The 27,573-nt window shown below is 52.5% G+C and overlaps 1 protein-coding gene, 2 long non-coding RNA genes and 2 pseudogenes across 6 annotated transcripts in view; 1 reads left to right on the top strand and 4 right to left on the bottom strand.

The window, feature by feature from the left end:
• Positions 1–27,573, top strand: part of PACC1 (proton activated chloride channel 1) — a 442,395-nt gene that overhangs the window by 122,332 nt on the left and 292,490 nt on the right. The window lies entirely within an intron of this gene.
• On the bottom strand, positions 906–2,960 carry LOC309849655. The gene is made up of 2 exons (XR_014303815.1): positions 2,837–2,960; positions 906–1,979 (listed from the first exon to the last, which is right to left on the bottom strand). It is a non-coding gene; the product is annotated as an uncharacterized lncRNA (long non-coding RNA).
• On the bottom strand, positions 6,163–8,409 carry LOC309849739 (Golgi-associated RAB2 interactor protein 4 pseudogene; annotated as a pseudogene). Its single transcript has one exon. The product of its transcript is annotated as a Golgi-associated RAB2 interactor protein 4 pseudogene (transcript).
• On the bottom strand, positions 18,384–20,161 carry LOC309849748 (Golgi-associated RAB2 interactor protein 4 pseudogene; annotated as a pseudogene). The gene has a single exon. The product of its transcript is annotated as a Golgi-associated RAB2 interactor protein 4 pseudogene (transcript).
• LOC309849747 lies at positions 25,331–27,386 on the bottom strand. The gene is made up of 2 exons (XR_014303873.1): positions 27,263–27,386; positions 25,331–26,404 (listed from the first exon to the last, which is right to left on the bottom strand). It is a non-coding gene; the product is annotated as an uncharacterized lncRNA (long non-coding RNA).

Genomic DNA, 27,573 nt, shown 5'->3' with positions numbered 1-27,573 from the left:
AAGGGGGAGGACAAGAAAGGGGTAAGAAAATGAAGTAAAACGAAGGAAGAACCTAAGAGGGGAGTTGAGGAGGGGGAAGGTAGGAAACCTGGAGGTGGCACAATGACCTCAGGGCTCCTCAGGTACATCCTGGCCTGGCGGACATTGTTAGAAGGGGAGGTGAGGGAGTGGCAAGTCTTGTTTTCCAAAGAAGGCCACAATACCATCGCCGCCCCCACGGGCTTCTGCAATGTGGTCTTGTCATTGCCCTGTGAAGAAGGAAAAGTTCATTTTCTCTCCCCTAAAACTGGGGTTGTCCTTCTGACTCACTTGTAGCCAGTAGAATGTGGCAGCAGTTCCGTTGGGTGCCTTCTGAGGCTCAGGGAGAAGCAGCTTCCACTTGGCTATCTTGAGATATTTGCTCTGAGGGAAGCCTATCTGACTACCCGTGAGCACCATGAGGAAGGCCGCGTGTAGGCATTCCTGTGGAGAACCCCACCTTATCGCCATCTCCCTCAAGGCACCAGACTCGTGAGTGAAGATTGGACTCGCCAGCCCTGACTGCTGGTTCACTTCACTTGCTACCATGAGGAGCAGAAGAAACCGCTCCCAGTGGAGCCCTGCCCAAATTCTTGATGTAGAGCAATCTACGAGATATCATTTTTTAGGTCACAAAGTTTTGGGGGGGTTTGTTATAAAGCAAAAGGATGGCAGGAGAGGCTTATAAAAATACAAGCTTCCTTAAAACGAGAAACCCTTAAACATGTATGAACGAGACTTTTAAGAGCTCAGAGATGTGTGAGATTTCAAAACAATTGGGAGGCCAACTTCTCACGTTGCCTGTCCAGGACATTACCACAAAGTTACCATTTTCTATAGGTCACCGTACTATGTTTTTTTAAAAAGTGTGTTTTTATGGGACAAAGGGGACAAAAGGCACCCATCCCAGCAGATCGGTTAGAAGGAAAGAGGTGAGAAGCAGCACATGTTGGCGAGGATGGGAAACAGCAGAGCGCCCACGCATGCCTGGTGGGAGCGCAAAGTAATGGGACAGTCACTGTGGAATTAGCATCTGGGACTGAACATATGTGTGTATTCAGTTCCGTTTCTATATGTCTGACAGAAATGTATGTATATTTTTACCCAAAGTTCTGCATATAAATGTTCATAGCAGCACTATTCTTATTAGCCCCAAAGTGGAAGTAACTCGAACACCCACCAAAGGCTGAATGAATCAGTAAATTGTCGAATATGAAATATATCTGTAATGAAATATAGCTGTGAGAAGGAATAGTTGCCACAAAAATCATGGACAAACCTCATGACTCTGCTGTTGAGGGAGAGAAACCGGAGTCAAAGAATACATACAACGTGCTTCCATTTACCTAAAGTGGAAAAAGAAGCAAAATGGGTCTCCGATGTCAGAGGTTAGGGTAATGGTTCCCCCGGGTGGTAGAGAACCTGGGAGGGGCTTCTCGTATGATGTTCTATCTCCAGCTCAAATGTGAACAACAGGAGCAAGGGCATGCTCTCGAAGCAAAGGATAGTTCTTGAAATAACTCATTTAACTTTCTAAAAGGTTTTATGAAAAACTTTAATTAATTTTTAAAATTAAATGAAATGTAATAAACAGGAGGCTTTTAATTTCTCCTTCTTTAATCTCCTGTAAATTGCGTATGGCAAGGTGCTGGGGCCGTGACTATGTCCGTGGGAGAAAGAAACCGGGCCGACGTGGTCAGCAGCCACAGAAACTGGGGGAAAGAGGCCAGCCCTCCAAGGAAGGTGCTTCTCCGAGGCTCCTCGAGGCCAACTGTATTGTGTGCACGCAAGGGCATTTCTAGAAAGATCTTTCCCAAGCTTGTGCAGGTCACGGCACATGCAGAAAACGGCAACATTGGAATGGCATACTGGCGTATCACATGGGGCTCCCGGCAGCCAAAGCCAACTGGCTGGGTCCTCCGGGTGCCCCCAAGCTGAGTGGTATCATTTCCTCAGCACACCTGTGGGAAAACACCCACTCACAGAGTGTGGGAAAACATGAACTCCCGTAACACATTGTAAGTTCTCTTGCTCTTCTGCTCCAGGAAATTCCAGCTCTATGTGCCCTTCATTTCTGGATTACAGGTCCCATTTGCAGTAACGTAGATCACGGGGCCCAGGGGTTTATGTAGCATTCCTGGTCTCTGCTTTATGCCGCGGTCTCATTTCCCCTTCCAGCCTCATTTCCCAACACACCCTCACCCCCTTCCCGCTACCCTCCCCCACCCTATCCCCTAAACACACGATATCCTGGGCGCGCTGTTCTTGTCTGTCATCTAGAAACATCGCCCAAGACCCCCAAGCTCCCAGGTCCTCCTCTTTCTCCATCATCTCTCTGCTCAGACCTTCCCTTCTCTACGATGCCTCTTTCTATACGCTACCCAAGGCCACCGCCGCACTTTGATTTGCGTTCCTGGTAGGTGTGTGTATACATGAATTATCTTGCCCATAGTAGGAGCTCTCAACAACTGTTTCTCGAATGACTTCTAGGCTGCAGAGAGACCGTGACACTAATTCCACCCTACCCCTGTTCTGGATGGTCACTCATTATCCCCTTGAGTCGGAACCCCCACGTTCCTAGGGTACCCGTCTTGTGGCCACTCCACCTCTGCCATTGCCCTGCCCTGGGAGCCATGCAGCCTGGTTGAGAGACATTACGCACCCATCCCCTCAACTCTGGGATTGACATTAGGCTAATGGTGATGTGACAAAGGGAGGGGGCGACTGCCCCTTAGCCTCAGTGCTGGCTCCCACCATTCAAGCAATAGCCCGTAATACCAGGATGTGGCCACAAGGGGCTCTACTGGGTGACTCTTACCTGTACAGTGGAGGAGGGTTTGTGGGAATCCATCTTGCCCAGATGCACAAGGAACAGCTCAAGGAGCTGTCGCCTCCTGTCCAGTTCCCTTTGGCTGCCTTATCCTGATGCTTTACCCCCTTAGCCACCTAGAAGCTCTTTTGTATCTTAAAGACATTCCTCCTTGCGGGGAAGGGCACTTCCCCTTTGGTCTGTTCTCCCTCCTCTAGAGGAGTGCTGAACCTATGCCACGAGCTCCCTGTCCCGCCAGGCAGGCTGTGGGATGGAAAATTGTCCTGTGCCATCTTTTCAACACCTCCTGACTCTGCCCCCTTCTGTTTCCCCAACGCCACCCAGGATTAGGTTTCTTCATCTCTGGCCAGGATTAATACAATCCTGGCTTCCTGGAGGATCGCTGGTCTCCAGACAGCCCCCTGGCCACCAGCTGTGCACCCTGGCTTTCAACGGCTCCCCAAGGCCCAGACATTCACACAGCACCCCAGGTGCCCGAAGATCCAGCAGCCTGATTCTCCAGCCTCACGTCCCTCTTCTCCCCTTGGGCTCCAACCAGCAGTACTGAAATGCCTGTAATTGCTCAACACAAGTGATATTTCAAGGTTTTGTACTTTGCACACATTCTTTTCTGTGACCTGCGCCTCCCCATGCTGTGCCCTAGCTCCCCATACTTCCTCCGCCTGGCAGAGCCCTAGTCGCCCTTAAATCTGCTGATTCCTCTGTGAACCCTTCCCCGACCTCAGACTCCTTCCCATGCCCAGGAACCCCTCCTCGGAATGGATCCTGTGCCCTGAATGCACGTCTCTCCTTGTATCTGCCACTTAGAGTTGGGATGACTCCTCAAGCCTGTCCTGTTTTCCCCATCGACGCCACAGCTCCCCGCGGGAGGCCGAGCTAGCACTCAGTGGGTGATACGTGGGAGGTGTTGCCTCACCCCTCTCTGAACCATCGCCTCCACCTTGAGCAAGTCCTTTCAATGCTCTGACCTCCCCTTTGCTGATCTGCCAAACGGAGACCTGGGACAATCAGATGAACTTTAAATCATGAATGAACTCTAAGGGGCTCAGTGCTGTTCAACAGCCAAATGCTATGCAGATGTCTTTATTCCACACTCACATTTACCTGCACTTGCCTGTGTGGAAATCAGAGGGTCAAAGGAATGGGAAGTGCTCTTTTTGTAACTTCGCTGCCTTGAGTCCAGGGAAAAGCTGCTTACGAGTCAACTATTAATTCTCTCTCCCCATAGCAACGAGTCTTCTCTGAAGCTCTGGGTTAATGATTCTTCTTCTTCTTCTTTTTTTTTTTTTTCTCCTAAAGATTTTATTTATTTATTTGACAGAGGGAGAGAGGTCACAAGTAGGCAGAGAGGCAGGCGGAGAGAGAGGAGGAAGCAGGCTCCCTGCCTAGCAGAGAGCCCGATGCGGGTCTCGATCCCAGGACCCTGGGATCATGACCTGAGTTGAAGGCAGAGGCTTTAACCCACTGAGCCACCTAGGCACCCCTGGGTTAATGATTCTGAGGTTGTTTTCCTCGCGGGGCCAAACCGTATCTAATCTTTGGCATGGTGTATTCTTTAAGAATAACTTGACTCGCTCCAATAATTCTCCATTCTGGGGTTGTGAACCTTGCTCGGCCCGAGGAAACGGTGACTGTGTGGGGGTCCCTGGCTCCGTTCCTTCCTCCTCCGTGCCCCCACCCCATGGCCACGGCCACCTTCCCTTCACAAAGAGGAGAGACTCCTCTCCTCTCCTCCCCCACTGAAGGGCCAAGCACGGATGCTGGGACCTAACAGATTATCTCCCTCACGTGAAGTTTAAGGATTTGTTTTCTGAACTCTGAAGGGGAGACTTGGTAAGGGCAAACCCCTTTAAATTGTTTCTCCGTGCCCAAGTTTAGTTAGTGGAGGTGGGAGAAACGGATTGTAGGGAGATTCCCGACTGGCCCCTGGAACCCCAGGCTGTTTATGGCTGCAGTGCAGGTCACACAGAGGCTGGGGATGGAAGTCTGGGAGCCAGACACCGCTCACGGGTGGTCTGGGCACTCTTGAGAGAAGACCAGCTGACGGCCGGGAACTCACCGAAATTCAAAAACCAGCTCGCAGAGGCCCACTACCAAGAGTCCCCCAGCTCGATCCCTCCCTCCCCTTAATCTAGCACATTTGGTGCAGAGTTTGGGAACACAGTGGTGGAAATGCTTTGCATAAAGGAGTGGGTCACTGTTCTGCAAAGGTTCCACTGTGCCGTAGGAACAAGTTCACTTTTCAGTGCTCCTCTGTGTAGGTCACTGTTCAAAGGTTCCACTGTGCCGTAGGAACAAGTTCACTTTTCAGTGCTCCTCTGTGTAAAATAGAGATTACATGTACCGTCGGTAATTTATGCCAAGAACCCAGAACCCAATTTAAAGAGACCAGACCTTCCAGACAGAAGACAAACACTTTTGTGCGTACATAAGAGTGAAAACGTAAGGGAAGGTGTTGGTATGTCTGGAGCAGAAATTTCATCATAACCGCCCCGGCATTTCGCGGACCATTCAGACTGCAGAGATCTGATGGCCCAACAGAACATTTCCAACAGCACTGAAAGCCCGGTCTTCGCCTCATGATCTTGTCTTGCCTTTTCACACTGTCCTGAATTTTGCGTGTACTGTTCCCTTGTGTTTTGTCCCACATGTACTTTTAAAATGTTTTACCACATGTACTTTCGATTTTTGTTTTGGAACTATTCTGCAGGTGGAATAGGTGACAGCCACAGAATCGGTGTTTATGCTAGGCCGGGGTATGCAGCTAGGCCGGGGTATGCAGCTGTACACTATCTCTGTCACATCCCACTCTATTGTCAGTGGTGCTGATAGTAATTTGGGCTGCTTGCAGTGTTTTGCTACTTTTTGCTATAAACGTTCTCAGTGCCTTAGCAAGTTCTTTCCTTGGTGTATATACCCTGGGTATAGACAGGTTCTCAGTCTAGCTGAGAATATTGCCAGCACAGGCTGCTGTTCCCCTCTGCTGGCAGATGCTGGCAGATCCCCAAAGATGAGGAGTCCCCCCCCCCATTCTTTCTTTGTCCCTGTTCTTTGTCTATGGACCCTCAGGGGTTAGGAACATTCATTAAACTAGAGAAATGGGGGAGGTGGAGCTTTCTGGGCCATAGTATACTTTCAACTGTGGCCCGGAGAAACAAGCCAGACAGGCCTTGAGGCAGGATGCTTTGGCTCTGAGCATGGGTGTGAGGTGGGGGCGGTCCTCGACTGGACCCTTGGGTCTTAGGTAGCAGCCCCCCTGTGAGGTCACCACTGGGCTGCAGGACCTAGAAATTCAAACACAATGCAGCATGCCATTTTTTAAAAATTTTTTTATTTTATTTTTTGTAATGTCTCCTGGGAGAGGTCCCCCAGCTGCCCAATATCTGGGCCTAGGAAGTTCCATCCCTCCATGACCTCCGATGTCCGGCTCCCTGCGCTCTCCAAGCCCTGGCTGCTCGCCGCCGCCTGGGCGATGGCCTCCACACCACACCGCTCGTGTCCGCAGTCTTCTCCCCCATGGGCACGTCTCTGCGGTGTGGGGAGGCCGCGCGCCTCAGGCAGTGAGGCTGAGTCTCAGGTTCCTCAGGAACCTGCGGATCCTGCCCAGCATCTTGGTGCCTGAGCCCGAGCTGCCGCCGGAGAGGCTCCGCCCCGACTTGTGGGAGGTCCCGGAGTCCTCGGCGCTGGGGGCGTGGCTGATGCCTTCGTCGGGGGCGCGCCTGGCGCGCGCCGGGCTGCTGCGGCCCTTGTCCTCCTTGTGCTCCCGCGCGGCTCTGTGGCTGCCTAAGGAGCGGCTGGAGTCCGCCGGGGCGATCTTGTGCCCCGGGGCCTTGTGGCGGCTGTCGGCGGCCCTGCGGTGGCGGGAAGTGCGGGGGTCTCGCTCCTCCTCCCGGCGCGTGCGGGGCGGCCTTCCCGCCGGCTCCCCACTGCCCGCCGAGCTCGGCGCGTCCCAGAGGAGCTGGCCTTCCGACGCGTCCCGAGCGGCTTCTCCCGCAGGCTTGGCGGCAGCTCCGGGCCCGGCGAACGCCAGGCATCTGCCGGCCTCCCCCGCTGCGAACTCTGCTGCTGTCCCTGCCGCCGCCACTGCCGCAGCTGCCGCGGCCTCCCCGGCGGCCGCCGCCTCGGACGTGGCCCCTGCTGCCGACTCCCTGGAGAGCCCCGGGCAGTTGGGGGCAGCGAAGGTGGGCACGCTGTTGGGTTTGGGGGGGTCCTGAACAGTCTCTTCCCCGCCAGCAAAAGCTGCAGAGGTGGCCCCGGCCACCTCCGAGCCCTCGTGGAGGCTCCGGATACTAACCTGGTCCTGATCCATTATTTGGACATCTGCGCCTGCTGCGTTCCTGCCGTCGTCGTCCTCCAGCAGAGGCATGTCCAGCATGTCCTCTGCTCGAGCGGCGTGGGTTCTGCTGTGAGTGGGCACCGGCGGCGGCCTCAGTACCTGGATAATGCTCTCCCAGTAGGGGAAGAGATCTTCCTGTGCATCCAGTGGGGGGCTCAGCCGCAGGTAGCAGGAGCGGCCGGTGGCGAATTTGAGGCGAAGCATTTGTTTTTCCCGGTCGTGAACAGAAAGCCTCACAAACTTCAAGGGAAGGAGCCTGGTGAGCTCCAGGGTGGTGGAAGCCTTGCGGCCTTTTCCCTTGGTGGCCTGGCCCTGGTCGGAGTACTGTTCACAGCCGGTGGCCGGGCGGGCCAGCAGCAGGACATCTGGGAGCGGGAGGCTGGGGCTGGTGGATGCGATGCCCACGGTCATCATTCGGACTCGGTTGTGCACGTCGACGACTTCCCCTCTTTTGGTGACCTGCACAAAGTCGCTTTCGAGCATGGGTGCGTATTTAAATAGGTCATATTCTCCCTTACGCAGTTGTCGCTGGAGTTTCCCCATGGCGGTGTTGAACATGCCCACCCTGGAGGCGCTGTGGGCGGTGTGATAAGGCGTCAGAGACTCCATGTTTTTGAGTTGGTAGCACAATCGGGCTGGGCCGGCGAGGGGTGGGCGTTGGTCTGGGGGCCGGTCCCTGGAGCTCCTCCTCCTCCTCGACCTCTGTTGGGTTGGCAGAGCGGGCAGCCCCCCTCCTGCTGCACGCGGCTGGCTCTCCTGCTGCAGGCGGCTGGCTCTGTGGCAGGGGTCCCAAATCCACCCCGCGCCCCACAGGCCACAGGCCACAGGCCACAGGCCCCCGCTTTGTCTCAGAACCTCCCAGAGACAGGGGTCAGGGTGGGGGGGATCTGAGGGTGACCGAGGGGATGCTGGTGGGTGCTGGGGTTTTAATCTAAAAACCAGAAGAACTTGCAGTTTGTAGTGTGAAGTACAAACTGAAGTCTTGGTGAGAGACTAAGCACTCTCTCAGCCTGCACCCCTGAGCGGCCCTATTTATACTCTGCTGCCCTCTGTGACCTGTCACGCTGTCACATACCCCTTAGTGACACCCCCTCAGGGCAGGGCCATCATCCTCCCCCCAAATGTCCCATTGCCCCCACAGAGGACAGGCCCACCCTGCCAGGGACCCAGGCAGGTATCCAAATAAAAATGTCTTCAAATGGAACAATTTTGTGTGGGGAATTTTTTTTTCCCCTCCTCCAAATTCGGAAGATTTAGCAACTGGACAAAATCCATAGGAATTACTATAAGATGATGGGTTGGCAGAGTGTGCAGCCCCCCTCCTGCGGCTCTCGGCTGGCTCTGTGGCAGGGGTCCCACATGGATGGAGGAGGCACCATCCATCTCTATGCCCTTGCAGGGTATATGGCATATGCTTGAACCATTTGAGCTCTTGGTTTCGTTTTATCCAAGAACCCAGAATTGGCAGTCTTGACCCTTAACCTGTTCCTTCAGAAGATTGCAGTAGACATGGCTGCTAGCAGCCATTAAGAGCCATTAATGATGACATTAAAAACGGCCTCCCTGTGGGGCGCATGGGTGGCTCAGTGGGTTAAAGCCTCTGCCTTCAGCTCAGGTCATGATTCCCAGAGTCCTGGGACCAGCCCCACCTCGGGCTCTCTGCTCCAAAGGAAGCCTGCTTTCCCCTATCTCTCTGACTGTCTCTCTGCCTACCTGTGATCTCTGTCTGACAAATAAATAAAATCATTAAAAAAAAAAAAAAACAAAAAAAAAAACAAAATAAAACACAAAAGGCCTCCCCTAGGCGCCAGGCCGTGTTCTCCGCATACGACCATGAGAATCCCATCAGGTTTGGTACGGTTCCCACTGCCCCGTTTTATGAAGAGAGTGAGGGGACATCATCAGCCTAACTTCACAGAACTAATGGTCGTAGAGGCCATGTTCACGGGCAGGTCTAGCGGATCCTAAAGCCTTGTTGGGAACCACCATAGTACTTCGCTCCACAAAGCTTGGGCCAGCCACAGGTTTTAAACCAGACTGATTGAAGACCTTTCTGCGGCACTGTCGGAAGTTGCATGACTCCCTGCGTGTGTATGTGTTATGGAGAGAACCTAAGACGCTACTTCAGACAGCGGCTGGGCAGAATTGGGGATTAAATGTTACAGGGGGGCATCTTGGTTCCTCCCCTCGCTTATGCTTCCACAAGCAGCCCATCTGTGGAAACCTGGTTATTGTCTCCTAAGACCACCGCCTCCCACCCAGGTTTTCGTCCCTTCCCCTCCAGTGAAATGAAGCGGGGGTGGCGGGCGGAGTGCTGAGATGTCATCTGCGATTCCAAGAGCTTGCCAAGCAGCCTCCCTGGGCAACAGGAGTGCTTTGGAAGCAGCAACACCTGTGGGGAGCAAGTACCCTTGAGCTTCCTGCCTTACTGCCCCTCCCACACAGCTAGCCGCAGAGTATGTGATTTCCAAACTGTTGCTTGAACGTTCCAGAAGGATTTTCTGCTCCCAAGTCTCGTATCTCCCGGTTTGAGGGTTTGCCCGAAATCCGACATCTGGGATTCATTCCTTGAAAATCAAGGTCTTTCTGTTAAAACGCACACACGTGTTCATCCGCAGGTGAAAGGACAAATGAAAGGTGGTCTAGCCATACAGTGGGATGTTATTCAGCTGTAAAAAGAAAATGAGGTACTGCACCGTGCTACAACAGGGATGAATCCTGAAAATAGGATGCTAAGTACAGGAAGCCAGAGGCAAAACGGCCACATACTGTGTGATTTCATTGAGACGAAATGTTCCAGAAGAGGCAAATCCATAGCTATATCAGAGGCTGACTGGAGGGAGGGGAGTGTAGGGAGCGACTGCTTAATGAACAGGACCGGGATTTCCTTTGTGGGGATGACAATTCTGGAACTAGATAGTGGGGTGGTCTCACAGCATTGTGAACGTACTGAGTTTCACTCTCTCTACAATGGGTACGATGGTAAACTTGATGTTGTAGTTTCTCTCTCTCTTCCACAATGCACATATCCATTCCTGCTTGGAACCCTTTAGAAAGGCCAGTGGCGTGACTCAGCTTTCCGTTTCCTCATCTATAAAATGGGGTAAGAGCTGCCGTGAGGATTCAACGAGATCACGCACGTGAAGTGTTGAGCGTATCGTGGAGCTCCATAAATCGTAGCTGTTGTAATCATTCGTCCTCCGCTGGCCCTTCAAGCGTCGGTGCAGCTTCCTTCCTGAGAGCAGTTTTTGAGAAGACAAACTGAGACGCTTCTGGGGTCAGAGCTACTATGAGAACACAGAAGGATGCTCAATGGGCAAAACTGGCTTCTTCTGAGTCCCGGCTTCAGGCAGATCCGTGAACACACAGAGAAACTGAGCACAACCAGAGTAGGGGATGCAGCGAGAGGAAAGGCTTAATATGGGTTTGGGTTTCAAGGGTTTGTTCCAAGCCCATGGGGAGAAAGTGGGATAAAGATGGAAAATAGCATTTTAGCTCTTGGCAGAAAGTGCAAGTTTTAATTCCAGAGTCCCCTGGGGCCAGAACCCTTTAGAACGCTCGATTCGGAAAGAGGTGTCAGGCCAGATGTCAGGGAGAGGCAAGGGGACAAGGGTGAGGTCAGGAGAGAGGCTGGACTCTTCCAGGCCCTGCAGTGTGACGGCACCACCCCAGCAGGAGGCGGCCGCATGGAAGGACACTGGCTAAGCCCGTGTCTGATTCTGGCGGAGGCCCCATCCAAATAATTCTCCCGGATCCGCCCAACCTTCCCTCTCCGTCGCATGTGAAACAAGATGAACCAAACAACTTGATGGTAAATACATAGTCATCTTTTTTTAGTCAAGTATCAAAACACAAACGTGGCCGCAGAAAATTAAGCTGCTTTTAATGCACTTGGTAAAAGGAGCTTTCAGTTCCAATAACCATATGCAGTGTTATTTTTTGGATCAATTTTTTTGGCCATGGCCCCCACCCACTTCCTTCCCCTCCAATTCATTGTCGGTGGCAGCTGAGAAGAAGGGTCTTGAGTTTTCCTAACAGCTGATTGATTGGTGGCACCTACACCTACAACCAGAGGGTAAATGTGAGAAATTCCACACACACACACACACACACCACCACCACCCCCGACCCCTTCGAGAAACTAGATTATCTCCTGAAAGTGGGGGTAAACAGGTGCTATCACCAAGTGGATCTTTAGAGATTGGGCAGTGTCCCTGATGTGCAAGCAAAGCAGCAAAATCAGGACACTGGTGTCGCAGGGGTTAGCTTGAACCGTGCAGGAGTTCAGAGGAGCAAGCTCCCATTCATGTGCACAGGAGTCTGAACCTGGAATGAAGCTACTCTCTCTCCGAAGAGAGATGTTAGTGGCAGAGCACCCCATTTCTATTTCTAGCCTGGTACGGATACCTTTGTGTGCAGGCAAAGAGCAAGGGCGCCTTGGTTGAACTGGTTGCCACTTGCTGGTCAAGTTTAGAGGGTTCTTGGATTTCAACATCAGAAAGGAGCCCTTGTGTCTGGGTCCAGTCAGTCGGTTGGAGGGGGTCTGGTTGCCCTAAGCCTGAGTTGGTCCATCCACAAGACCCCCTGTCCATCTCTGAAGGCTGGGTCCCGGGCCAGGGCTGGGACGGACCTCTCTGATTTTGCCCCTTGGCCAAGAGGCCGAAATGTCCTCGTGAAGTTGAGGGAGTGGACGAGAAACAGAAACAAATGGCTTTAGTTCCAGGAAGTCAGAAATGGAAGGAAAAGTTGTAGATCTGCTTTGAGACCCACTGTGGACTAGGCTTTTGCTGTGCTGGCCAGAACTCTGCAGCTGACCTTGGGAAAGCCCTTCTCCTCTCTAGGCCTCAACTTCCTCATATGTAAAGTACATCTGGGATTAGTCAAGATCCTTCTGGGTCTGACATGCTGTGTGGTTCTAGCTGTCCCAGTACTGTCTCTCTTTGCCGGGCGTCAATGAGCCTGAAGGCATGTGGCGAGGGATAGGGAGAAGGGGACCGAGAGTCGTCCGGTGCGGGTTCTTGTGAGTTTAATTCACTGAAAGGGGGAGGACAAGAAAGGGGTAAGAAAATGAAGTAAAACGAAGGAAGAACCTAAGAGGGGAGTTGAGGAGGGGGAAGGTAGGAAACCTGGAGGTGGCACAATGACCTCAGGGCTCCTCAGGTACATCCTGGCCTGGCGGACATTGTTAGAAGGGGAGGTGAGGGAGTGGCAAGTCTTGTTTTCCAAAGAAGGCCACAATACCATCGCCGCCCCCACGGGCTTCTGCAATGTGGTCTTGTCATTGCCCTGTGAAGAAGGAAAAGTTCATTTTCTCTCCCCTAAAACTGGGGTTGTCCTTCTGACTCACTTGTAGCCAGTAGAATGTGGCAGCAGTTCCGTTGGGTGCCTTCTGAGGCTCAGGGAGAAGCAGCTTCCACTTGGCTATCTTGAGATATTTGCTCTGAGGGAAGCCAATCTGACTTCCCGTGAGCACCATGAGGAAGGCCGCGTGTAGGCATTCCTGTGGAGAACCCCACCTTATCGCCATCTCCCTCAAGGCACCAGACTCGTGAGTGAAGATTGGACTCGCCAGCCCTGACTGCTGGTTCACTTCACTTGCTACCATGAGGAGCAGAAGAAACCGCTCCCAGTGGAGCCCTGCCCAAATTCTTGATGTAGAGCAATCTACGAGATATCATTTTTTAGGTCACAAAGTTTTGGGGGGGTTTGTTATAAAGCAAAAGGATGGCAGGAGAGGCTTATAAAAATACAAGCTTCCTTAAAACGAGAAACCCTTAAACATGTATGAACGAGACTTTTAAGAGCTCAGAGATGTGTGAGATTTCAAAACAATTGGGAGGCCAACTTCTCACGTTGCCTGTCCAGGACATTACCACAAAGTTACCATTTTCTATAGGTCACCGTACTATGTTTTTTTAAAAAGTGTGTTTTTATGGGACAAAGGGGACAAAAGGCACCCATCCCAGCAGATCGGTTAGAAGGAAAGAGGTGAGAAGCAGCACATGTTGGCGAGGATGGGAAACAGCAGAGCGCCCACGCATGCCTGGTGGGAGCGCAAAGTAATGGGACAGTCACTGTGGAATTAGCATCTGGGACTGAACATATGTGTGTATTCAGTTCCGTTTCTATATGTCTGACAGAAATGTATGTATATTTTTACCCAAAGTTCTGCATATAAATGTTCATAGCAGCACTATTCTTATTAGCCCCAAAGTGGAAGTAACTCGAACACCCACCAAAGGCTGAATGAATCAGTAAATTGTCGAATATGAAATATATCTGTAATGAAATATAGCTGTGAGAAGGAATAGTTGCCACAAAAATCATGGACAAACCTCATGACTCTGCTGTTGAGGGAGAGAAACCGGAGTCAAAGAATACATACAACGTGCTTCCATTTACCTAAAGTGGAAAAAGAAGCAAAATGGGTCTCCGATGTCAGAGGTTAGGGTAATGGTTCCCCCGGGTGGTAGAGAACCTGGGAGGGGCTTCTCGTATGATGTTCTATCTCCAGCTCAAATGTGAACAACAGGAGCAAGGGCATGCTCTCGAAGCAAAGGATAGTTCTTGAAATAACTCATTTAACTTTCTAAAAGGTTTTATGAAAAACTTTAATTTTTAAAATTAAATGAAATGTAATAAACAGGAGGCTTTTAATTTCTCCTTCTTTAATCTCCTGTAAATTGCGTATGGCAAGGTGCTGGGGCCGTGACTATGTCCGTGGGAGAAAGAAACCGGGCCGACGTGGTCAGCAGCCACAGAAACTGGGGGAAAGAGGCCAGCCCTCCAAGGAAGGTGCTTCTCCGAGGCTCCTCGAGGCCAACTGTATTGTGTGCACGCAAGGGCATTTCTAGAAAGATCTTTCCCAAGCTTGTGCAGGTCACGGCACATGCAGAAAACGGCAACATTGGAATGGCATACTGGCGTATCACATGGGGCTCCCGGCAGCCAAAGCCAACTGGCTGGGTCCTCCGGGTGCCCCCAAGCTGAGTGGTATCATTTCCTCAGCACACCTGTGGGAAAACACCCACTCACAGAGTGTGGGAAAACATGAACTCCCGTAACACATTGTAAGTTCTCTTGCTCTTCTGCTCCAGGAAATTCCAGCTCTATGTGCCCTTCATTTCTGGATTACAGGTCCCATTTGCAGTAACGTAGATCACGGGGCCCAGGGGTTTATGTAGCATTCCTGGTCTCTGCTTTATGCCGCGGTCTCATTTCCCCTTCCAGCCTCATTTCCCAACACACCCTCACCCCCTTCCCGCTACCCTCCCCCACCCTATCCCCTAAACACACGATATCCTGGGCGCGCTGTTCTTGTCTGTCATCTAGAAACATCGCCCAAGACCCCCAAGCTCCCAGGTCCTCCTCTTTCTCCATCATCTCTCTGCTCAGACCTTCCCTTCTCTACGATGCCTCTTTCTATACGCTACCCAAGGCCACCGCCGCACTTTGATTTGCGTTCCTGGTAGGTGTGTGTATACATGAATTATCTTGCCCATAGTAGGAGCTCTCAACAACTGTTTCTCGAATGACTTCTAGGCTGCAGAGAGACCGTGACACTAATTCCACCCTACCCCTGTTCTGGATGGTCACTCATTATCCCCTTGAGTCGGAACCCCCACGTTCCTAGGGTACCCGTCTTGTGGCCACTCCACACTCTGCCATTGCCCTGCCCTGGGAGCCATGCAGCCTGGTTGAGAGACATTACGCACCCATCCCCTCAACTCTGGGATTGACATTAGGCTAATGGTGATGTGACAAAGGGAGGGGGCGACTGCCCCTTAGCCTCAGTGCTGGCTCCCACCATTCAAGCAATAGCCCGTAATACCAGGATGTGGCCACAAGGGGCTCTACTGGGTGACTCTTACCTGTACAGTGGAGGAGGGTTTGTGGGAATCCATCTTGCCCAGATGCACAAGGAACAGCTCAAGGAGCTGTCGCCTCCTGTCCAGTTCCCTTTGGCTGCCTTATCCTGATGCTTTACCCCCTTAGCCACCTAGAAGCTCTTTTGTATCTTAAAGACATTCCTCCTTGCGGGGAAGGGCACTTCCCCTTTGGTCTGTTCTCCCTCCTCTAGAGGAGTGCTGAACCTATGCCACGAGCTCCCTGTCCCGCCAGGCAGGCTGTGGGATGGAAAATTGTCCTGTGCCATCTTTTCAACACCTCCTGACTCTGCCCCCTTCTGTTTCCCCAACGCCACCCAGGATTAGGTTTCTTCATCTCTGGCCAGGATTAATACAATCCTGGCTTCCTGGAGGATCGCTGGTCTCCAGACAGCCCCCTGGCCACCAGCTGTGCACCCTGGCTTTCAACGGCTCCCCAAGGCCCAGACATTCACACAGCACCCCAGGTGCCCGAAGATCCAGCAGCCTGATTCTCCAGCCTCACGTCCCTCTTCTCCCCTTGGGCTCCAACCAGCAGTACTGAAATGCCTGTAATTGCTCAACGCAAGTGATATTTCAAGGTTTTGTACTTTGCACACATTCTTTTCTGTGACCTGCGCCTCCCCATGCTGTGCCCTAGCTCCCCATACTTCCTCCGCCTGGCAGAGCCCTAGTCGCCCTTAAATCTGCTGATTCCTCTGTGAACCCTTCCCCGACCTCAGACTCCTTCCCATGCCCAGGAACCCCTCCTCGGAATGGATCCTGTGCCCTGAATGCATGTCTCTCCTTGTATCTGCCACTTAGAGTTGGGATGACTCCTCAAGCCTGTCCTGTTTTCCCCATCGACGCCACAGCTCCCCGCGGGAGGCCGAGCTAGCACTCAGTGGGTGATACGTGGGAGGTGTTGCCTCACCCCTCTCTGAACCATCGCCTCCACCTTGAGCAAGTCCTTTCAATGCTCTGACCTCCCCTTTGCTGATCTGCCAAACGGAGACCTGGGACAATCAGATGAACTTTAAATCATGAATGAACTCTAAGGGGCTCAGTGCTGTTCAACAGCCAAATGCTATGCAGATGTCTTTATTCCACACTCACATTTACCTGCACTTGCCTGTGTGGAAATCAGAGGGTCAAAGGAATGGGAAGTGCTCTTTTTGTAACTTCGCTGCCTTGAGTCCAGGGAAAAGCTGCTTACGAGTCAACTATTAATTCTCTCTCCCCATAGCAACGAGTCTTCTCTGAAGCTCTGGGTTAATGATTCTTCTTCTTCTTCTTCTTTTTTTTTTTTCTCCTAAAGATTTTATTTATTTATTTGACAGAGGGAGAGAGGTCACAAGTAGGCAGAGAGGCAGGCGGAGAGAGAGGAGGAAGCAGGCTCCCTGCCTAGCAGAGAGCCCGATGCGGGTCTCGATCCCAGGACCCTGGGATCATGACCTGAGTTGAAGGCAGAGGCTTTAACCCACTGAGCCACCTAGGCACCCCTGGGTTAATGATTCTGAGGTTGTTTTCCTCGCGGGGCCAAACCGTATCTAATCTTTGGCATGGTGTATTCTTTAAGAATAACTTGACTCGCTCCAATAATTCTCCATTCTGGGGTTGTGAACCTTGCTCGGCCCGAGGAAACGGTGACTGTGTGGGGGTCCCTGGCTCCGTTCCTTCCTCCTCCGTGCCCCCACCCCATGGCCACGGCCACCTTCCCTTCACAAAGAGGAGAGACTCCTCTCCTCTCCTCCCCCACTGAAGGGCCAAGCATGGATGCTGGGACCTAACAGATTATCTCCCTCACGTGAAGTTTAAGGATTTGTTTTCTGAACTCTGAAGGGGAGACTTGGTAAGGGCAAACCCCTTTAAATTGTTTCTCCGTGCCCAAGTTTAGTTAGTGGAGGTGGGAGAAACGGATTGTAGGGAGATTCCCGACTGGCCCCTGGAACCCCAGGCTGTTTATGGCTGCAGTGCAGGTCACACAGAGGCTGGGGATGGAAGTCTGGGAGCCAGACACCGCTCACGGGTGGTCTGGGCACTCTTGAGAGAAGACCAGCTGACGGCCGGGAACTCACCGAAATTCAAAAACCAGCTCGCAGAGGCCCACTACCAAGAGTCCCCCAGCTCGATCCCTCCCTCCCCTTAATCTAGCACATTTGGTGCAGAGTTTGGGAACACAGTGGTGGAAATGCTTTGCATAAAGGAGTGGGTCACTGTTCTGCAAAGGTTCCACTGTGCCGTAGGAACAAGTTCACTTTTCAGTGCTCCTCTGTGTAGGTCACTGTTCAAAGGTTCCACTGTGCCGTAGGAACAAGTTCACTTTTCAGTGCTCCTCTGTGTAAAATAGAGATTACATGTACCGTCGGTAATTTATGCCAAGAACCCAGAACCCAATTTAAAGAGACCAGACCTTCCAGACAGAAGACAAACACTTTTGTGCGTACATAAGAGTGAAAACGTAAGGGAAGGTGTTGGTATGTCTGGAGCAGAAATTTCATCATAACCGCCCCGGCATTTCGCGGACCATTCAGACTGCAGAGATCTGATGGCCCAACAGAACATTTCCAACAGCACTGAAAGCCCGGTCTTCGCCTCATGATCTTGTCTTGCCTTTTCACACTGTCCTGAATTTTGCGTGTACTGTTCCCTTGTGTTTTGTCCCACATGTACTTTTAAAATGTTTTACCACATGTACTTTCGATTTTTGTTTTGGAACTATTCTGCAGGTGGAATAGGTGACAGCCACAGAATCGGTGTTTATGCTAGGCCGGGGTATGCAGCTAGGCCGGGGTATGCAGCTGTACACTATCTCTGTCACATCCCACTCTATTGTCAGTGGTGCTGATAGTAATTTGGGCTGCTTGCAGTGTTTTGCTACTTTTTGCTATAAACGTTCTCAGTGCCTTAGCAAGTTCTTTCCTTGGTGTATATACCCTGGGTATAGACAGGTTCTCAGTCTAGCTGAGAATATTGCCAGCACAGGCTGCTGTTCCCCTCTGCTGGCAGATGCTGGCAGATCCCCAAAGATGAGGAGTCCCCCCCCCCCATTCTTTCTTTGTCCCTGTTCTTTGTCTATGGACCCTCAGGGGTTAGGAACATTCATTGAACTAGAGAAATGGGGGAGGTGGAGCTTTCTGGGCCATAGTATACTTTCAACTGTGGCCCGGAGAAACAAGCCAGACAGGCCTTGAGGCAGGATGCTTTGGCTCTGAGCATGGGTGTGAGGTGGGGGCGGTCCTCGACTGGACCCTTGGGTCTTAGGTAGCAGCCCCCCTGTGAGGTCACCACTGGGCTGCAGGACCTAGAAATTCAAACACAATGCAGCATGCCATTTTTTAAAAATTTTTTTATTTTATTTTTTGTAATGTCTCCTGGGAGAGGTCCCCCAGCTGCCCAATATCTGGGCCTAGGAAGTTCCATCCCTCCATGACCTCCGATGTCCGGCTCCCTGCGCTCTCCAAGCCCTGGCTGCTCGCCGCCGCCTGGGCGATGGCCTCCACACCACACCGCTCGTGTCCGCAGTCTTCTCCCCCATGGGCACGTCTCTGCGGTGTGGGGAGGCCGCGCGCCTCAGGCAGTGAGGCTGAGTCTCAGGTTCCTCAGGAACCTGCGGATCCTGCCCAGCATCTTGGTGCCTGAGCCCGAGCTGCCGCCGGAGAGGCTCCGCCCCGACTTGTGGGAGGTCCCGGAGTCCTCGGCGCTGGGGGCGTGGCTGATGCCTTCGTCGGGGGCGCGCCTGGCGCGCGCCGGGCTGCTGCGGCCCTTGTCCTCCTTGTGCTCCCGCGCGGCTCTGTGGCTGCCTAAGGAGCGGCTGGAGTCCGCCGGGGCGATCTTGTGCCCCGGGGCCTTGTGGCGGCTGTCGGCGGCCCTGCGGTGGCGGGAAGTGCGGGGGTCTCGCTCCTCCTCCCGGCGCGTGCGGGGCGGCCTTCCCGCCGGCTCCCCACTGCCCGCCGAGCTCGGCGCGTCCCAGAGGAGCTGGCCTTCCGACGCGTCCCGAGCGGCTTCTCCCGCAGGCTTGGCGGCAGCTCCGGGCCCGGCGAACGCCAGGCATCTGCCGGCCTCCCCCGCTGCGAACTCTGCTGCTGTCCCTGCCGCCGCCACTGCCGCAGCTGCCGCGGCCTCCCCGGCGGCCGCCGCCTCGGACGTGGCCCCTGCTGCCGACTCCCTGGAGAGCCCCGGGCAGTTGGGGGCAGCGAAGGTGGGCACGCTGTTGGGTTTGGGGGGGTCCTGAACAGTCTCTTCCCCGCCAGCAAAAGCTGCAGAGGTGGCCCCGGCCACCTCCGAGCCCTCGTGGAGGCTCCGGATACTAACCTGGTCCTGATCCATTATTTGGACATCTGCGCCTGCTGCGTTCCTGCCGTCGTCGTCCTCCAGCAGAGGCATGTCCAGCATGTCCTCTGCTCGAGCGGCGTGGGTTCTGCTGTGAGTGGGCACCGGCGGCGGCCTCAGTACCTGGATAATGCTCTCCCAGTAGGGGAAGAGATCTTCCTGTGCATCCAGTGGGGGGCTCAGCCGCAGGTAGCAGGAGCGGCCGGTGGCGAATTTGAGGCGAAGCATTTGTTTTTCCCGGTCGTGAACAGAAAGCCTCACAAACTTCAAGGGAAGGAGCCTAGTGAGCTCCAGGGTGGTGGAAGCCTTGCGGCCTTTTCCCTTGGTGGCCTGGCCCTGGTCGGAGTACTGTTCACAGCCGGTGGCCGGGCGGGCCAGCAGCAGGACATCTGGGAGCGGGAGGCTGGGGCTGGTGGATGCGATGCCCACGGTCATCATTCGGACTCGGTTGTGCACGTCGACGACTTCCCCTCTTTTGGTGACCTGCACAAAGTCGCTTTCGAGCATGGGTGCGTATTTAAATAGGTCATATTCTCCCTTACGCAGTTGTCGCTGGAGTTTCCCCATGGCGGTGTTGAACATGCCCACCCTGGAGGCGCTGTGGGCGGTGTGATAAGGCGTCAGAGACTCCATGTTTTTGAGTTGGTAGCACAATCGGGCTGGGCCGGCGAGGGGTGGGCGTTGGTCTGGGGGCCGGTCCCTGGAGCTCCTCCTCCTCCTCGACCTCTGTTGGGTTGGCAGAGCGGGCAGCCCCCCTCCTGCTGCACGCGGCTGGCTCTCCTGCTGCAGGCGGCTGGCTCTGTGGCAGGGGTCCCAAATCCACCCCGCGCCCCACAGGCCACAGGCCACAGGCCACAGGCCCCCGCTTTGTCTCAGAACCTCCCAGAGACAGGGGTCAGGGTGGGGGGGATCTGAGGGTGACCGAGGGGATGCTGGTGGGTGCTGGGGTTTTAATCTAAAAACGAGAACTTGCAGTTTGTAGTGTGAAGTACAAACTGAAGTCTTGGTGAGAGACTAAGCACTCTCTCAGCCTGCACCCCTGAGCGGCCCTATTTATACTCTGCTGCCCTCTGTGACCTGTCATGCTGTCACATACCCCTTAGTGACACCCCCTCAGGGCAGGGCCATCATCCTCCCCCCAAATGTCCCATTGCCCCCACAGAGGACAGGCCCACCCTGCCAGGGACCCAGGCAGGTATCCAAATAAAAATGTCTTCAAATGGAACAATTTTGTGTGGGGAATTTTTTTTTCCCCTCCTCCAAATTCGGAAGATTTAGCAACTGGACAAAATCCATAGGAATTACTATAAGATGATGGGTTGGCAGAGTGTGCAGCCCCCCTCCTGCGGCTCTCGGCTGGCTCTGTGGCAGGGGTCCCACATGGATGGAGGAGGCACCATCCATCTCTATGCCCTTGCAGGGTATATGGCATATGCTTGAACCATTTGAGCTCTTGGTTTCGTTTTATCCAAGAACCCAGAATTGGCAGTCTTGACCCTTAACCTGTTCCTTCATAAGATTGCAGTAGACATGGCTGCTAGCAGCCATTAAGAGCCATTAATGATGACATTAAAAACGGCCTCCCTGTGGGGCGCATGGGTGGCTCAGTGGGTTAAAGCCTCTGCCTTCAGCTCAGGTCATGATTCCCAGAGTCCTGGGACCAGCCCCACCTCGGGCTCTCTGCTCCAAAGGAAGCCTGCTTTCCCCTATCTCTCTGCCTGTCTCTCTGCCTACCTGTGATCTCTGTCTGACAAATAAATAAAATCATTAAAAATAAATAAATAAATAAAACACAAAAGGCCTCCCCTAGGCGCCAGGCCGTGTTCTCCGCATACGACCATGAGAATCCCATCAGGTTTGGTACGGTTCCCACTGCCCCGTTTTATGAAGAGAGTGAGGGGACATCATCAGCCTAACTTCACAGAACTAATGGTCGTAGAGGCCATGTTCACGGGCAGGTCTAGCGGATCCTAAAGCCTTGTTGGGAACCACCATAGTACTTCGCTCCACAAAGCTTGGGCCAGCCACAGGTTTTAAACCAGACTGATTGAAGACCTTTCTGCGGCACTGTCGGAAGTTGCATGACTCCCTGCGTGTGTATGTGTTATGGAGAGAACCTAAGACGCTACTTCAGACAGCGGCTGGGCAGAATTGGGGATTAAATGTTACAGGGGGGCATCTTGGTTCCTCCCCTCGCTTATGCTTCCACAAGCAGCCCATCTGTGGAAACCTGGTTATTGTCTCCTAAGACCACCGCCTCCCACCCAGGTTTTCGTCCCTTCCCCTCCAGTGAAATGAAGCGGGGGTGGCGGGCGGAGTGCTGAGATGTCATCTGCGATTCCAAGAGCTTGCCAAGCAGCCTCCCTGGGCAACAGGAGTGCTTTGGAAGCAGCAACACCTGTGGGGAGCAAGTACCCTTGAGCTTCCTGCCTTACTGCCCCTCCCACACAGCTAGCCGCAGAGTATGTGATTTCCAAACTGTTGCTTGAACGTTCCAGAAGGATTTTCTGCTCCCAAGTCTCGTATCTCCCGGTTTGAGGGTTTGCCCGAAATCCGACATCTGGGATTCATTCCTTGAAAATCAAGGTCTTTCTGTTAAAACGCACACACGTGTTCATCCGCAGGTGAAAGGACAAATGAAAGGTGGTCTAGCCATACAGTGGGATGTTATTCAGCTGTAAAAAGAAAATGAGGTACTGCACCGTGCTACAACAGGGATGAATCCTGAAAATAGGATGCTAAGTACAGGAAGCCAGAGGCAAAACGGCCACATACTGTGTGATTTCATTGAGACGAAATGTTCCAGAAGAGGCAAATCCATAGCTATATCAGAGGCTGACTGGAGGGAGGGGAGTGTAGGGAGCGACTGCTTAATGAACAGGACCGGGATTTCCTTTGTGGGGATGACAATTCTGGAACTAGATAGTGGGGTGGTCTCACAGCATTGTGAACGTACTGAGTTTCACTCTCTCTACAATGGGTACGATGGTAAACTTGATGTTGTAGTTTCTCTCTCTCTTCCACAATGCACATATCCATTCCTGCTTGGAACCCTTTAGAAAGGCCAGTGGCGTGACTCAGCTTTCCGTTTCCTCATCTATAAAATGGGGTAAGAGCTGCCGTGAGGATTCAACGAGATCACGCACGTGAAGTGTTGAGCGTATCGTGGAGCTCCATAAATCGTAGCTGTTGTAATCATTCGTCCTCCGCTGGCCCTTCAAGCGTCGGTGCAGCTTCCTTCCTGAGAGCAGTTTTTGAGAAGACAAACTGAGACGCTTCTGGGGTCAGAGCTACTATGAGAACACAGAAGGATGCTCAATGGGCAAAACTGGCTTCTTCTGAGTCCCGGCTTCAGGCAGATCCGTGAACACACAGAGAAACTGAGCACAACCAGAGTCGGGGATGCAGCGAGAGGAAAGGCTTAATATGGGTTTGGGTTTCAAGGGTTTGTTCCAAGCCCATGGGGAGAAAGTGGGATAAAGATGGAAAATAGCATTTTAGCTCTTGGCAGAAAGTGCAAGTTTTAATTCCAGAGTCCCCTGGGGCCAGAACCCTTTAGAACGCTCGATTCGGAAAGAGGTGTCAGGCCAGATGTCAGGGAGAGGCAAGGGGACAAGGGTGAGGTCAGGAGAGAGGCTGGACTCTTCCAGGCCCTGCAGTGTGACGGCACCACCCCAGCAGGAGGCGGCCGCATGGAAGGACACTGGCTAAGCCCGTGTCTGATTCTGGCGGAGGCCCCATCCAAATAATTCTCCCGGATCCGCCCAACCTTCCCTCTCCGTCGCATGTGAAACAAGATGAACCAAACAACTTGATGGTAAATACATAGTCATCTTTTTTTAGTCAAGTATCAAAACACAAACGTGGCCGCAGAAAATTAAGCTGCTTTTAATGCACTTGGTAAAAGGAGCTTTCAGTTCCAATAACCATATGCAGTGTTATTTTTTGGATCAATTTTTTTGGCCATGGCCCCCACCCACTTCCTTCCCCTCCAATTCATTGTCGGTGGCAGCTGAGAAAAAGGGTCTTGAGTTTTCCTAACAGCTGATTGATTGGTGGCACCTACACCTACAACCAGAGGGTAAATGTGAGAAATTCCACACACACACACACACACACCACCACCACCCCCGACCCCTTCGAGAAACTAGATTATCTCCTGAAAGTGGGGGTAAACAGGTGCTATCACCAAGTGGATCTTTAGAGATTGGCCAGTGTCCCTGATGTGCAAGCAAAGCAGCAAAATCAGGACACTGGTGTCGCAGGGGTTAGCTTGAACCGTGCAGGAGTTCAGAGGAGCAAGCTCCCATTCATGTGCACAGGAGTCTGAACCTGGAATGAAGCTACTCTCTCTCCGAAGAGAGATGTTAGTGGCAGAGCACCCCATTTCTATTTCTAGCCTGGTACGGATACCTTTGTGTGCAGGCAAAGAGCAAGGGCGCCTTGGTTGAACTGGTTGCCACTTGCTGGTCAAGTTTAGAGGGTTCTTGGATTTCAACATCAGAAAGGAGCCCTTGTGTCTGGGTCCAGTCAGTCGGTTGGAGGGGGTCTGGTTGCCCTAAGCCCGAGTTGGTCCATCCACAAGACCCCCTGTCCATCTCTGAAGGCTGGGTCCCGGGCCAGGGCTGGGACGGACCTCTCTGATTTTGCCCCTTGGCCAAGAGGCCGAAATGTCCTCGTGAAGTTGAGGGAGTGGACGAGAAACAGAAACAAATGGCTTTAGTTCCAGGAAGTCAGAAATGGAAGGAAAAGTTGTAGATCTGCTTTGAGACCCACTGTGGACTAGGCTTTTGCTGTGCTGGCCAGAACTCTGCAGCTGACCTTGGGAAAGCCCTTCTCCTCTCTAGGCCTCAACTTCCTCATATGTAAAGTACATCTGGGATTAGTCAAGATCCTTCTGGGTCTGACATGCTGTGTGGTTCTAGCTGTCCCAGTACTGTCTCTCTTTGCCGGGCGTCAATGAGCCTGAAGGCATGTGGCGAGGGATAGGGAGAAGGGGACCGAGAGTCGTCCGGTGCGGGTTCTTGTGAGTTTAATTCACTGAAAGGGGGAGGACAAGAAAGGGGTAAGAAAATGAAGTAAAACGAAGGAAGAACCTAAGAGGGGAGTTGAGGAGGGGGAAGGTAGGAAACCTGGAGGTGGCACAATGACCTCAGGGCTCCTCAGGTACATCCTGGCCTGGCGGACATTGTTAGAAGGGGAGGTGAGGGAGTGGCAAGTCTTGTTTTCCAAAGAAGGCCACAATACCATCGCCGCCCCCACGGGCTTCTGCAATGTGGTCTTGTCATTGCCCTGTGAAGAAGGAAAAGTTCATTTTCTCTCCCCTAAAACTGGGGTTGTCCTTCTGACTCACTTGTAGCCAGTAGAATGTGGCAGCAGTTCCGTTGGGTGCCTTCTGAGGCTCAGGGAGAAGCAGCTTCCACTTGGCTATCTTGAGATATTTGCTCTGAGGGAAGCCAATCTGACTTCCCGTGAGCACCATGAGGAAGGCCGCGTGTAGGCATTCCTGTGGAGAACCCCACCTTATCGCCATCTCCCTCAAGGCACCAGACTCGTGAGTGAAGATTGGACTCGCCAGCCCTGACTGCTGGTTCACTTCACTTGCTACCATGAGGAGCAGAAGAAACCGCTCCCAGTGGAGCCCTGCCCAAATTCTTGATGTAGAGCAATCTACGAGATATCATTTTTTAGGTCACAAAGTTTTGGGGGGGTTTGTTATAAAGCTAAAGGATGGCAGGAGAGGCTTATAAAAATACAAGCTTCCTTAAAACGAGAAACCCTTAAACATGTATGAACGAGACTTTTAAGAGCTCAGAGATGTGTGAGATTTCAAAACAATTGGGAGGCCAACTTCTCACGTTGCCTGTCCAGGACATTACCACAAAGTTACCATTTTCTATAGGTCACCGTACTATGTTTTTTTAAAAAGTGTGTTTTTATGGGACAAAGGGGACAAAAGGCACCCATCCCAGCAGATCGGTTAGAAGGAAAGAGGTGAGAAGCAGCACATGTTGGCGAGGATGGGAAACAGCAGAGCGCCCACGCATGCCTGGTGGGAGCGCAAAGTAATGGGACAGTCACTGTGGAATTAGCATCTGGGACTGAACATATGTGTGTATTCAGTTCCGTTTCTATATGTCTGACAGAAATGTATGTATATTTTTACCCAAAGTTCTGCATATAAATGTTCATAGCAGCACTATTCTTATTAGCCCCAAAGTGGAAGTAACTCGAACACCCACCAAAGGCTGAATGAATCAGTAAATTGTCGAATATGAAATATATCTGTAATGAAATATAGCTGTGAGAAGGAATAGTTGCCACAAAAATCATGGACAAACCTCATGACTCTGCTGTTGAGGGAGAGAAACCGGAGTCAAAGAATACATACAACGTGCTTCCATTTACCTAAAGTGGAAAAAGAAGCAAAATGGGTCTCCGATGTCAGAGGTTAGGGTAATGGTTCCCCCGGGTGGTAGAGAACCTGGGAGGGGCTTCTCGTATGATGTTCTATCTCCAGCTCAAATGTGAACAACAGGAGCAAGGGCATGCTCTCGAAGCAAAGGATAGTTCTTGAAATAACTCATTTAACTTTCTAAAAGGTTTTATGAAAAACTTTAATTAATTTTTAAAATTAAATGAAATGTAATAAACAGGAGGCTTTTAATTTCTCCTTCTTTAATCTCCTGTAAATTGCGTATGGCAAGGTGCTGGGGCCGTGACTATGTCCGTGGGAGAAAGAAACCGGGCCGACGTGGTCAGCAGCCACAGAAACTGGGGGAAAGAGGCCAGCCCTCCAAGGAAGGTGCTTCTCCGAGGCTCCTCGAGGCCAACTGTATTGTGTGCACGCAAGGGCATTTCTAGAAAGATCTTTCCCAAGCTTGTGCAGGTCACGGCACATGCAGAAAACGGCAACATTGGAATGGCATACTGGCGTATCACATGGGGCTCCCGGCAGCCAAAGCCAACTGGCTGGGTCCTCCGGGTGCCCCCAAGCTGAGTGGTATCATTTCCTCAGCACACCTGTGGGAAAACACCCACTCACAGAGTGTGGGAAAACATGAACTCCCGTAACACATTGTAAGTTCTCTTGCTCTTCTGCTCCAGGAAATTCCAGCTCTATGTGCCCTTCATTTCTGGATTACAGGTCCCATTTGCAGTAACGTAGATCACGGGGCCCAGGGGTTTATGTAGCATTCCTGGTCTCTGCTTTATGCCGCGGTCTCATTTCCCCTTCCAGCCTCATTTCCCAACACACCCTCACCCCCTTCCCGCTACCCTCCCCCACCCTATCCCCTAAACACACGATATCCTGGGCGCGCTGTTCTTGTCTGTCATCTAGAAACATCGCCCAAGACCCCCAAGCTCCCAGGTCCTCCTCTTTCTCCATCATCTCTCTGCTCAGACCTTCCCTTCTCTACGATGCCTCTTTCTATACGCTACCCAAGGCCACCGCCGCACTTTGATTTGCGTTCCTGGTAGGTGTGTGTATACATGAATTATCTTGCCCATAGTAGGAGCTCTCAACAACTGTTTCTCGAATGACTTCTAGGCTGCAGAGAGACCGTGACACTAATTCCACCCTACCCCTGTTCTGGATGGTCACTCATTATCCCCTTGAGTCGGAACCCCCACGTTCCTAGGGTACCCGTCTTGTGGCCACTCCACACTCTGCCATTGCCCTGCCCTGGGAGCCATGCAGCCTGGTTGAGAGACATTACGCACCCATCCCCTCAACTCTGGGATTGACATTAGGCTAATGGTGATGTGACAAAGGGAGGGGGCGACTGCCCCTTAGCCTCAGTGCTGGCTCCCACCATTCAAGCAATAGCCCGTAGTACCAGGATGTGGCCACAAGGGGCTCTACTGGGTGACTCTTACCTGTACAGTGGAGGAGGGTTTGTGGGAATCCATCTTGCCCAGATGCACAAGGAACAGCTCAAGGAGCTGTCGCCTCCTGTCCAGTTCCCTTTGGCTGCCTTATCCTGATGCTTTACCCCCTTAGCCACCTAGAAGCTCTTTTGTATCTTAAAGACATTCCTCCTTGCGGGGAAGGGCACTTCCCCTTTGGTCTGTTCTCCCTCCTCTAGAGGAGTGCTGAACCTATGCCACGAGCTCCCTGTCCCGCCAGGCAGGCTGTGGGATGGAAAATTGTCCTGTGCCATCTTTTCAACACCTCCTGACTCTGCCCC

Source organism: Mustela nivalis (assembly GCF_964662115.1).
Source record: "Mustela nivalis genome assembly, chromosome: 16".
Lineage (NCBI taxonomy): Eukaryota > Metazoa > Chordata > Mammalia > Carnivora > Mustelidae > Mustela > Mustela nivalis.
This window is presented reverse-complemented; position numbering and strand designations above follow the sequence as displayed.